Source organism: Glycine max, chromosome 15, assembly GCF_000004515.6.
Source record: "Glycine max cultivar Williams 82 chromosome 15, Glycine_max_v4.0, whole genome shotgun sequence".
NCBI classification, from domain to species: Eukaryota; Viridiplantae; Streptophyta; class Magnoliopsida; order Fabales; family Fabaceae; genus Glycine; species Glycine max.
Window position 1 is genome coordinate 37,004,670 of NC_038251.2, and position 12,627 is coordinate 37,017,296.

Below are 12,627 nucleotides of genomic sequence, written 5' to 3' on the forward strand. Positions count from 1 at the left end.
GATTATTTGAAATTTCAATCGGTTCAAATGAAAGAGAATGAAAAAAGATGAAGTTTGGGCTTTGTGGGGAGTGATTTGGACAAGAATTGAGTGAGATATGGCAGAAATAAGGATTGGGAACAAGGGTTTCGCGAGAGAATGAGGGGTTGCAGTTTTCAGATTTTGAAATCTGAATATATAGGAGCAGGGATGTGTTGTAATCGATTATAGTATTTGGTAATCGATTACATCCTTCATAACTGCTTGTAATCGATTACACTATTGTTGTAATCGATTACCAGAGAGCATTTCAGCCAAAAACTAAATGCTGAATGATTTTTTAAGGGAAAAGAGATTTGAATGGATATCAAAATATATATATTTTAAAAAGAATATATAACATTGAATTTTTAAAAATACTTTATGAAAGAACTTGAATCAAGTATCAAGTAATTCACATATCACATTCAAAATCATGTATAATCATAAAAAATCATGTAGACATTTAATTTTATCAAAATAATTAATGACATAATCAAGATATTTAAAAAAAAAAACTTCATGCTTTGAAAAAGAAAAATAATTCAATCAAGAACATATAAACACATACTCACAATTTCAATCAATCAAGACAAACAAATAAAATTTTGTTAGTCATCATAATCAAATTAATTGAAAGGAAAATTTCAACCAAGATAAACTTTCAAAAGAGAAAGGTTTTGATGTTACCTTTCTCATGATTAAAGGTATCTAGATCTTCAAAGATGAAAGTCATACTTTTTGCTTTTTGCTTAATCTTCTTAAGAAATGTTCTCATCACTCTCATAATCCTTGGTTAGAAGGTTGATCTCCTTTTCTGAACCATCAGATGAATCATTGTCATCCCATGCAATGTAGGTCTTCTAGGTTCTTCTTTCATCATACCTTTTCTTATCACTTTTATGAGGCCATTCTTCATTTGAAGGACAATTAGCTTTGATGTGACCAAGTTGGTTGCATTTGTAGCATCTAAGAACTTGAGAGTCTTCTTGTGATCTTCTTCCATTGTTAAAGTTCTGACGCCTCTCGATTCTTCTTTTCTTGACAAATTTTTGAAACTTCTTCACAAAGAGTGAGAAGTCTTCTTCATCATCTGAATCTTCTTCTTCATTTTCTTCTTGCATTGATGATGAGGCTTTAAGTGCTATACTTCTTTTCTTTTGGTCGGTTTCTTCATTTTGATAAAGACGTTGGAGTTCCATTTCATGTTCCTGCAATTTTCCAAACAAAGTAGCAAGAGACATAGAAGAAAGATCTTTACATTCAGAAATAGGAGTTACCTTGGGCTGCCATTCCTACTTAAGCATCTTAAAACTTTATTAATTAGATCTTCATTAGGGAAGATTTTTCCTAAAGAAGCAAGATGGTTGACTATATGTGTGAATCTTTTATGCATGCTATGGATGTTTTCATTAGGGTTCATCCTAAATAATTCATATTCATGTGTAAGGGTATTGACTCTAGATCTTTTTACATCAATGGTTCCTTCATGTGTAAGTTGGAGAGTATCCCACATCTCCTTGGCATTTGTGCAGTTTGACAATCGAAAATGCTCATCTATTCATAGGTCTGAAGTAATAATGTTTTTGGCTTTAAGATCATACTGGATTCTCCTTCTATCTTCTTCAGTCCACTTATCTCTAGGTTTTTGTGTTGTGGTACTAGTGCTTGCATCTACTACAGTGGGTATGTATGGTCCTATTTCTATTGCTTCCCAAATGTTTAAATATATGGATTCAATGAAAATCTGCATACGGTTTTTCCAATAGTGGTAACCCTCACCATTGAAGATAGGTGGTCTATGGATGGAATTTCCTTCAGGAAACAAAGAGTTTGAAGAGGCCATGAATCTTGAAGTGATTATACTTTCTACAAGATACCTGCTCTGATACCACTTGTTGGATTAAGTGGCCTCGAAATAATTAAGAAGGGGGGGGGGTTGAATTAATTATTACTGAAACTTTACTAATTAAAAATATACCCTTCTTAGGCTTTTACTATAATGTTAAGAAAGTGAATAATAGAAATGGAAACTTAACCAAAAATAAAAGCGATAATTAAAATGCACAGCGGAAATTAAAGAGTGTAGGGAAGAAGAAGAAGAGAAACATAAGAATTTATACTGGTTCGGCAACAACCCGTGCCTACATCCAGTCCCCAAGTGACCTACGGTCCTTGAGATTTCTTTTCAACCTTGTAAAGTCCTTTACAAGCAAAGATCCACAAGGAATGTACCCTCCCTTGTTCTCTTTGAACAACCTAGTGGATATACCCTCCATTAGAACTGATCCACAAGAGATGTACCCTCTCTTGTTCTCAGTCACAACAACTCAAGTAGATGTACCCTCTACTTGTACCACAAAGGATGTACCCTCCAATGTGTTAAGACAAAGTTCTCAGGAAGTTAGTCCTTCAAAACTTTGTGAAGCGGGAAACAAAAGAATTCTCAGGCGGTTAGTCCTTTGAAATCTTTTGTTTATGGGAAAGGGAAGAATCAAAAGAATTCTCAGACTGCGTCGTTTTGAATTCTTTGACAAGGGAGAAGGGAGACACAAAAGAATTCAGGCGGTTAGTCCTTTGTTCTTTTGGAAAAGGGAGAAGAGAGACACAAAAAGAATTTAGGCGGTTAGTCCTTGGCGAATTCTTTTTGGCAAAGGGAGAAGAGAAAGAAAAAGATGAATAGCACACTTTTGTTTTCAAGGTTTGGAAAAACCAAAAAACTTTTGAAAGCTTTTTGCAAAGGAAGAAGAAGAAGAAGAAGAAGAAGAAGTTCAAAGAGATTCAAAGGTTGTAAAAGAATATGTGAAAAATTATTTGTAAAGGTTGTAAGTGTTGTAAGTTGTTTTTTTAAATGCAAATCAAGGTCTTGCTTTTATAGACTCCTCAAGTCTGGTAAAGAAAACCATTAGAAGAGTTATAACCTTTAGAAAAATCTGAAAACCATTGGAAGAGTTACATCTTTTGATTTTTGTTCAAAACTTGTCACTGGTAATCGATTACCAAATCCTTGTAACCGATTACACAAAGCATTTTTCTGAAAGGATGTGACTCTTCACAATTGAATTTGAATTTCAACGTTCAAACACACTGGTAATCGATTACCAATATCTTGTAATCGATTACACCATTTTGAAATTAATTGGAGCATTGTAAATTCAGTTGAAAGCTTTTGAAAACAAACTTTGCCACTGGTAATCGATTACAGGAAATTGGTAATCGATTACCAGAGAGTAAAAACTCTGGTAACTTAGAAAATTTTGAGAAAAACTCTTTTGAAAAACAAAACTGTGCTTGTTGGATCGAGTGGCCTCAGAATAATTAAGAAGGGGGGGGGGTTGAATTAATTATTCCTAAACCTTTACTAATTAAAAATTACTCTTTTAAGGCTTTTACTAAATTGTTATGAGAAAGAGGAGTAGAAGAGAAACTTAACAGAAAGTAAAAGCGGAAATTAAATGCACAACGGAAAGTAAAAGAGTAGGGAAGAAGGAAACGAACACACAAGGATTTTTATACTGGTTCAGCACAAACCCGTGCCTACCTCCAGTCCCCAAGCAACCTGCGGTCCTTGGGATTTCTTTCAACCTTGTAAAAAAAACCTTTTACAAGCAAAGATCCATAAGGGATGTACCCTCCCTTGTTCTCTTTGAACCTAGTGGATGTACCCTTCACTAGAGCTGATCCACAAGAGATGTACCCTCTCTTGTTCTCAGTCAAACCCAAGTAGATGTACCCTCTACTTGTGCCACAAAGGAAGTACCCTCCAATGTGTTAAGACAAAGATCTCAGGCTGTTACACCTTTGATACTTTGTGAATGGGGATACAAAAGAATTCTCAGGCGGTTAAACCTTTGAATGCTTTTGTATTAGGGAATGGGAAGAATCAAAAGAATTCTCAGACTGTGTCATTTTGAATTCTTTGACAAGGGAGAAGGGAGACACAAAAGAATTCAGGCGGTTAGTCCTTCCTTCTTTTGGAAAAGGGAGAAGAGAGACACAAAAAGAATTCAGGCGATTAGTCCTTGGTGAATTCTTTTTGGCATAGGGAGAAGAGAATGAAAAGGATGAATAGCACAAGTTTTCAAGGTTTAGAAAACCAGAAAACTTCAGAAAACTTTTGGTACAAAGAAGAAGAAGAAGTTCAAAGAGATTCAAGGCTTGTAAAGGATTGTAAGAGATTGTTAGAAAGACTTGGAATAATTGATTCAAAATGCAAAACAAAGCCTTGCTTTTATAGACTCTTTATGTCTGGTCAAGAAAGCCATTCAGAAGAGTTATATCTTTTAGAAAAACTTAAAACCCATTTGAAAGAGTCAAAACCTTTTTGAAGAGTTACATCTTTAGATTTTTCAGAAACAAACACTGGTAATCGATTACCAAATATGTGTAATCGATTACACAAATATTTTGAATGAAACAATGCGACTCTTCACATTTAAATTTGAATTTCAACGTTCGAGGGCACTGGTAATCGATTACCAAAACATTGTAATCGATTACAGCCTTTTGAAAATATTTGGAACATTGTAAATTCAGTTTGAAAATATTTTCAAACTCATTTTGCTACTGGTAATCGATTACATCAATATGGTAATCGATTACCAGAGAGTAAAAACTCTTTGGTAAAGGTTTTGTCGAAAACTCATGTGCTATTCAAAGTTTTGAAAAAAATTTTTAATGCTTATCTTGATTGAGTCTTTTCTTCATTCTTGAATCTTGAGTCTTGAATCTTGATCTTGATTCTTGAGATCTTGAATCTCTTGAGTCTTGAATCTTGATCTTGATTCTCGAGATCTTGAATCTTGATTCTTGTTTGTAGGCTTTCTTCTTGAGTCTTGAATTCTTCTTGATTCTTGAACTCTTTGACTTGTTCTAGATTTTCTTGAGATGGATGTTCTTTGATTCTCTTGAGCTTTTTGTTCATCACTTTTGTCATCATCTTTTGTTGTCATCATTGTTATCATCAATACACCTTTAAATCATTGTTGATTCATCATGAAGCTTTGCTTCCATAGTGCTATGTTGGTTTTTTTTGAAAAATCTTTTCAATACTTCCCTTGTGAAGTCTTCTTGATTTCTTCTCTTGAAACTTGAATTCATCTATTCTTGAATCTTGAAATCAAACTTCTCTTGATTCATGAATTGTTGACTCAATCTTGAAATCATTAACTTATCTTTTGTCATCATCTCTTGTTATCATCAAAACAACTTGAATCAATCTTGATTCAACATCATGAAGCTTGCTTCTACACCTCCTTATCTACATATATCTAGGGCAACTGACATCAAGATGATTGTGGATAGGGTCTACCCTTGTGTACAAGTATGGGATGCTGCCGAGAAGAAGGGATTTGAGCTTTATTACAAGGCAAATATGGCTTCAAGGAAAATGAAGGTAGAGATTATGAATCATCCTCGCAATTGGTGATCACTATTTCAAGGGAAGTAGCTGATCTAAAGTCTTGGTGCTCATGGTGCAAGGACCTTCTGGAGTTAGATAGTGTGGATGGATTCCCAAAAAGCCTCCACCTTTGGCAATGATGGAAGTGATATTGTTGTGCCACGCAATGTTTTTCAAGCGTTACAACCTACCAGGAAGTATCTCTTTGATGACGCTTGCGTCTACTTCACAAAAGATGTTGACAACTACTCCTTCATCCAACGTCTTCTTCAGCTTCCCTTCATTCCATATCAGGGAACCTACAACTTGAAGAAGATGACAAAAGCTCAAATGATAGCCCATGTGACTAAGATCCATGAGGTTCAACAAAAGAGGAGAGTTGATGTCGTTACTGTTGAGATTGTTGCAAAAGAAGTTGCCACCACTGTTCAAGCTGAAGCATTTGGTAAAGTTATGGACGACACTGTTGTGTGTGGGGTCCTCATTGACCTTACAAACACTAGTGATATGGACAAGACTAGTGAAGCATCCAATGTGGCTATAGCAGATGGAGTTGAACCACTAATTCTAGCTCCTGTGTCCAAGCAGTCAACAAATTCAAATGAAGCAATTTCTCAAGATAAAGGTGACCATGATGTTGTAATTGTCTACTCAACAAATTCTGGTCCTACCCCTCTCAATTATGCACAACCCACCATCATCACTCGTGATCAGGTTCAATATATGATACGACAAGCCATGGAGTCCTTTGTTGAACGTCAACGTCAAGAGAATGGGCAGTTCTTCCTGTCTATGCAAAATGCCATTACAATGCAGTTTTCCAACCTTGGTGTCGTCCTTTTACAAAACATCCAACAAGCTCAGTTGTCAATGCTTGGAGCTATTGTTGCACCGGTATTTCAACCTGCCTCTCTTGAACCTTCACCATAACCTTTAGCTCTAGTACCACCACCACCTTCCCAAACTCTACCTCATTGCCCTCTTAAGACTAACAATGATGTTTTTCAATTTTTCTATCTTTGAACCCATTTTTTATTATTATGACAAAATGGGGGAAATAGGAATTTTGATTGTAATGAAAAGCGTTATATATATATATATATATATATATATATATATATATATATATATATATATATATATATATATAAGAGTAGTCTTCAAGTATTCACTCACTCACACACACACATATTCTCTTTTACCTATTACATTCCGCTGCTATATTTTTTTATATATACATGTCATTTTCTTGCCATGTTTGAACTCAGAGGGAGTTTAACTGCAATTCATTCTTTCTTATAACTTTGTTCTTTTAATCAAAATTCATATTTTTTGTCATCACACAAAAGGGGGGAGATTTTTAGGTTTTGACAACCATGCATATCATCCATCCTAGGTTTTGAAGTATAACACAAGTATAAATTATTAATGGACATAACTATTATGTTAAATGAATATTGTCCACAACTATAGAGAGTATGCTCTGTTTTAACCTAGCATTCAACATGCCATATTTAGTGAGCATCCACTCTTGTGCACAATAGCATAACACATTGTCATAAGGTAAATTCATGCGTCCAGTCTCAAGGATTGAGTATCACTAAAAAAGAAGTACGCATGTACTATTTTATTCAAATTTCATTTGTATCTATTACGTTTGAATAACTATTATTTGAATTCAAGAAAATGACAACATAGAAGAGACTAGAAGACTTCGAGGAATAACCCCTAGAAGGTCCCTTTCACAAAGGTCAAAAAGCACATGGCACTATCAGTACTTCATATAAATCCTCACCATTCAGATCTTGACACATCGACCAATTCCTTTATTTGAAACAACCGTACTTTCAAGATAATAACACAAATCCCGCAATGGATATTTCACTGAAGTCTATAAAAGGATGTCTCTGTCAATGAATCAAAAGACAAAAGAACAAGAAAAAGAAAGCACAAGAGCACAAGAGGCAAAACTCTAATATAAACACTACACATTATACAATGCTATTATTCTTTAAATAGCAAAGTAGTTTGTATTTTTGCATAATTATATATTCACTCTCTGAGTGTTAAGAATACATGTATGCAATCAAACATTTTTTTTGTGAAAGCCAAGAGTGGCTTAGTGTTAAAAAATACTTTGGTTTTTAGATTCAAGGGGAGTCTAAGGAGATACCAGAAGTGTTGTTAAGAATACTTGTAAAGCCAGGATTGGCCGGTTAAAATTATTGTTTGTAATCAGTTATTGATTAGTGAAACCCTTTACTAGTGAAAAAAAGAGAACATGACGTAGCTTAGGTTGAGTGAACCAGTATTAACTAAGTGTTTCTACTTCTCTCCATATTATTTTATCAAGTGTTCTTATTACTTTTTCTAACATCACTTTACACCAAATGCTTATTTGAAAAACTATTTTAAGAAACTCTTATTTGTCACTAGATGACCACTCTGTCCTTTTTGGTTTATTTATTCTCAAAGGAAGGCCATTGCTTGTCTTTGTATTGTCCATATCATCCCTGTTATTGTGAAATTTTTTTATCTTTGATATACACATTATTCAAACCCCCTAGTGTGTTTCTTATAGTTTCAAATACAATAGTCGATCAAATTCCGTGGCAACATAACTTTGGTACTTGATTGAGCAATTTTAGTTTAGTATTTTTGTATTCTTCTTAGCTTACTTGACTTCTCTTTGACTCTTATTTTCTCACCTTAAATCATTTTTTGTCTTAGGAAAATAATTGGGCTTAATTGATAATTGTTTCTTATTTTTGGATTTTGTGCTTAGTTGACCTATCTGCCTTGTGTAGGACCTATAAGATGCTATAGAACTCCAAATAGAGCATATGAGTAGTCCCTAGAAAGCTAAGGAAAAGAGATAAAAAATTTTAAGAAATAAGCTTGGGTCAATTCTACCATTTTGAGGGTCATTTTAGGTTGGAAGTCAAAGCCTCTGCACTTGGATTTTGGGCTATGAAACTAAGGAGATTAGTTGGGCTTAATCAAGGCCCATCCTTTCCTTGTGAGTAGTTACAATATATATTAGTCTGCTTAGTGTAGTTAGTTAGTTAGTTGGAATCATTTTTGTACAAAAACAAAATTTAGAAACTTCTAGTGCAAGTTTTGAGATCAAACTCTTTTATCTCTTTTTCTCTCAATTGTTCTTCATCTTTCTCCCTCTCTTCAACTTTGTTCTTCTCTCTTCTTGCTCAATTTTTGTTGTTCTTCCGCTTGTGATGACTTTGGAAGGGTAAACAACCAATCAATCGAAGGATCCAGTCCAAGTAATGAGGAATTTGAGTTCTGGTTAAGTATTTTGAAATTTGTGTGAATGTTCATCATCTTCTCCAATTCTAATTTTGATTTTCACGATTCTGAATGCGTTTAGGGTTGGAAACAAATTAGGTTATTGATTAATTTCCTAACTTGAATCTAATCATAGATTGATTGGATGATATTTCAATCTGATTTGTCATCTTAATGAACTTAGGGATTAATTCGATTGGATCACCGCTAATGACATTAACTAAACTTTCTCAATATGATCATCATTTGGATTCATGCTCTTAATTTTTTCATATTTTGCTTCAAAACTCTATTTATGTGAAAACTCTGCATTTTTGTTTCTATGTTGTTGCATTCCTTCAATTGTCTGCAAACTGTTTGTTGTAATCCCTGTTGTTCACATCCTGGTACTACTTATTTTTGTGGATGTGAAATCTAACCGGCAAGTGCACCGGGTCATCAAGTAAATAATTAAAACGGAATGAACCGAGTATCGAACTCAGGGAACTCGTTTTACTTGGAAAAGTGTCATTCAAAATCCAAGTGTTTGTAAAAGAATTAAGTGTCATGAATTGAAAACAAAGGTATTTTCTATTCTAATCAAAGAAACAGTAAACATAAGCAATTGAGTGTGAAAACAAATAAGTAAAAGCATTGGGACCTTCTACAGAGATACTTGATGCAATTAGAGTTTTTCTCTATTTAAAATTGTTTCTGTGTTCTATACTGAGGACAAAAATACCAAACACCGATGTCTCGTGAGTTTGGACTAATTTAAACTAAACTTCGTTCGCAAATGTCTCTTGTTGAACTTAGCTTAATTTAAACAGCATTATAGTCACAACATAATAAAAACCAAAACCCTGCACTCTATTCCTAGAAAAGCAGTTGTCTAGCCCTACTCTATCAAGTTCTAAGGAAACAATACATTTTCCAATGCTAAAGTTCCTAACAGCACACACCAATGGGTGATCAAACCACAAGCATGCATACAATAAGCGTAGATAGAAACATTGAACACATGAAAATAACTTCAAATAGATAATAATAATAATATTTACATCAAGTATTCAGCAGAGATTCCCAACAAAGGATTTTAGCCGTCCATTACAAAGGAGTAGCTTTCACAAATAGGAGAAGGGTTTTAGACAAAACACCAGATTACAAAGCAATGGGGATTCCTCCTCCCCCTCTAAAAACCTAGGACTTACTCTTTAACCTAGAATCCACCTAAAAGTTAGGGCCATTGCTTCCTTGCTTAGCTTTTCCTCTGTTCTCTGCACATAATTCGCAGTCTATTCAAACCTTTGTTGGATTTCCCCTGCAGTTACTTTTTGGTACTTTTTGGTTCAATTTTTCTTTATACAAATATGTTCAAGGGAAATTCGATTCGCCAGAAAGCGCACTGGATCGTCAAGTATTTAAAATTAAAACGGATGAATCCGAGTATCGAACTCAGGGAACTAGTATTAGATGGGGTTAAATTCAGAAATAAGGCATTGTTGAAAGAAACATTGATAATTGATGGTTTAGAACAAAATTAAACTAAGTCTAGGCTAAAAATAGTAAAAATGCAAGTAAGTAAGACTGACAATAGTAGGTGTCATACCCTAATTTCGTCCGGGGACCTTTGCTTGATGACATGCGACCTTTCTTTGGTCCTTGTGAGGTGCTTGGAATCCATCATTAGGCAATTTGTGAAATTCCAGGACATGCCGAAAAACCAAAAAATATTGATGCACAATCCGTAAGTTTCCGAGACACACCGGAAATCAAAGGGAAGCATCGTTGCATAATTAAGTGAGGTTCCGTAACATTCCGTAAGTCAAAAAGGGGATGATTATGTAATCCGCAAGGTTCCGTAACATTACGGAAAGAAAACAAGTATCGTTACGAAATTCGTAAGTTTCCGTAACTTTACGAAAAAAAGAATCACCAAAAAAAAGCAGAGGGGGGTGTACGAAATTCGTTTTGTTTACTTTTTATACCCCCTCTTGACGTGCTTAAGCCATTTTACTTAAGTCATTCTTCGCTTAACTTAAAAATAAAATCAATTTCCACCGAATGTTTGAATTGTATTATCCGTTAACTTCGGTTAAAATGAATTCCGACCGTTCGGTCGTGCCGTAACCACGTTGGAAATCAAAAAGAGGTAAAAAATAATATAATAATAAAAAAACATCTTTTAGCCAAATAAAGCGAAAAATCAATCGAACGTTTTCTCTTTGGGATTTCTCATTCTTAATCGAATTGATTAATAACTAAAGTGAAACTAAGGCTAAAATCAACTCGCCTAGTCAAGCTCGTCCACAAAAATAGGCTTTTGAAGTTTGTCATTTCAATTTCTCACTAAGTAAAATGGGTCATTTTTTAGGTCCAACGCCTTAAAATGATCACCTCTTAAGCAAAAAGAGAATCACTTGATAAGAAAGAACTACGTAGGTCTGATTTCCTCATCGCAAATTGAGGAATACGTAGGAGCAAAGGGAAACACCCTTGTCGACCACAAAAAGAGAAAAATATAAAAAGGGTATAAAGGATATAGAGACATAAAAAGGGAACATAAAAAAAATCAAAGTCATGTTTGCACATTCGATTAAAGGCTGTCGTCCCCTGGGACGGACGTGTGGGGTGCTAATACCTTCCCCGTGCGTAAATACAACTCCCGAACCTTTCACTTAAAAGTTTGTAGATCGCGTCTTTCCCGGTTTTTCTGACGTTTTCCTCAAATAAATGTTGGTGGCGACTCCGCGCGTATTCCTTTCGTGGAACACGCATCCCGCGAGTCACGCGTCGCCCTCCCGCCGAAGGGTAGGTTGCGACAATTGGCGACTCCACTGGGGACTATTTTTTAGAGAGTTAGGCCATTTAATCTTGTGCAATGTTTTATCATGACTTTCTCCTTTGTTGGTTTCCCTTTATTTGTCTTATGTTCTTGTGTATACAAACTATTTGTTGCTTTTAGTGTGTTTTAGAATGTATGCATGAGGTAAATATTTATTCATTTGATGCACACAAACACTAACACTATTTGCACACACTGTGAGTGAAAAAGGGCCCTATACCCGGGTTCATGGGAACATAAGGAGTGGAGGTGAATCTGTGATCATGCTAGGTCTCCGACTTGCTTGATTACAGTGAACCCTCATCTAGAGCTTTTCTCTTTGAAAACTTATTGTTGCTAGTAGTCCCTACTGCTGCAATATGTTCTTCGAAGGGGATGATACCTCTAGAAACCATCAAGAGAGATATTACTACCTTGGGGATTATTGCTAAAAGCCTAGTTAGTTCTCTCCCTTATAGGTCCCTTAAATAGGGGCACGGAGCAAACACGCTGCGTGCCATTTTTCACACTGCCATGCATAAGTATCATATACCCGTTTGCTTATGTTCAGTGAATATTATCATACTATGTACATCCCCGTATTGTACCTTTCGCATGTGCATCATGTGCGGGTTCCGTCTTAATCCCCTCTCTTGGGCAAACCAACGGAGGGTCCGTGTCACCTTCTTAAATACATACGTTGGGCACTTTGCTACCCCAAGACGTTGTATCTAAGAAGGAGACAATTTCCCGAGCTCCCGTATTCATAAATTGCATCCGTGTCATATGCATTCCTTCATGCATTCATCCATTCCACCCATGATAGATGTCGGAGTTTTGATTCACACTAGATTTTATTTCACTTTAGTAAAACATGGGATCAAGTCAAAAGCCTTCGCTTAAAAAGAGGTTTTATCAAGTCAAAATCAAGAGCTTAGAGGTCACCAGTTTACGAAAGTTGGGGCAATTAATGGGTCAACTTCAACGGCAAGCCTTCCGCAAAGCCTATGGTAAGCATTTGGGACCTAGCTAGGGTAGAAGTCTCCATGGAACCAATTGCCTCCCTCGCCTAGTATTATGATCAGCCGTTGAGGTGCTTCAT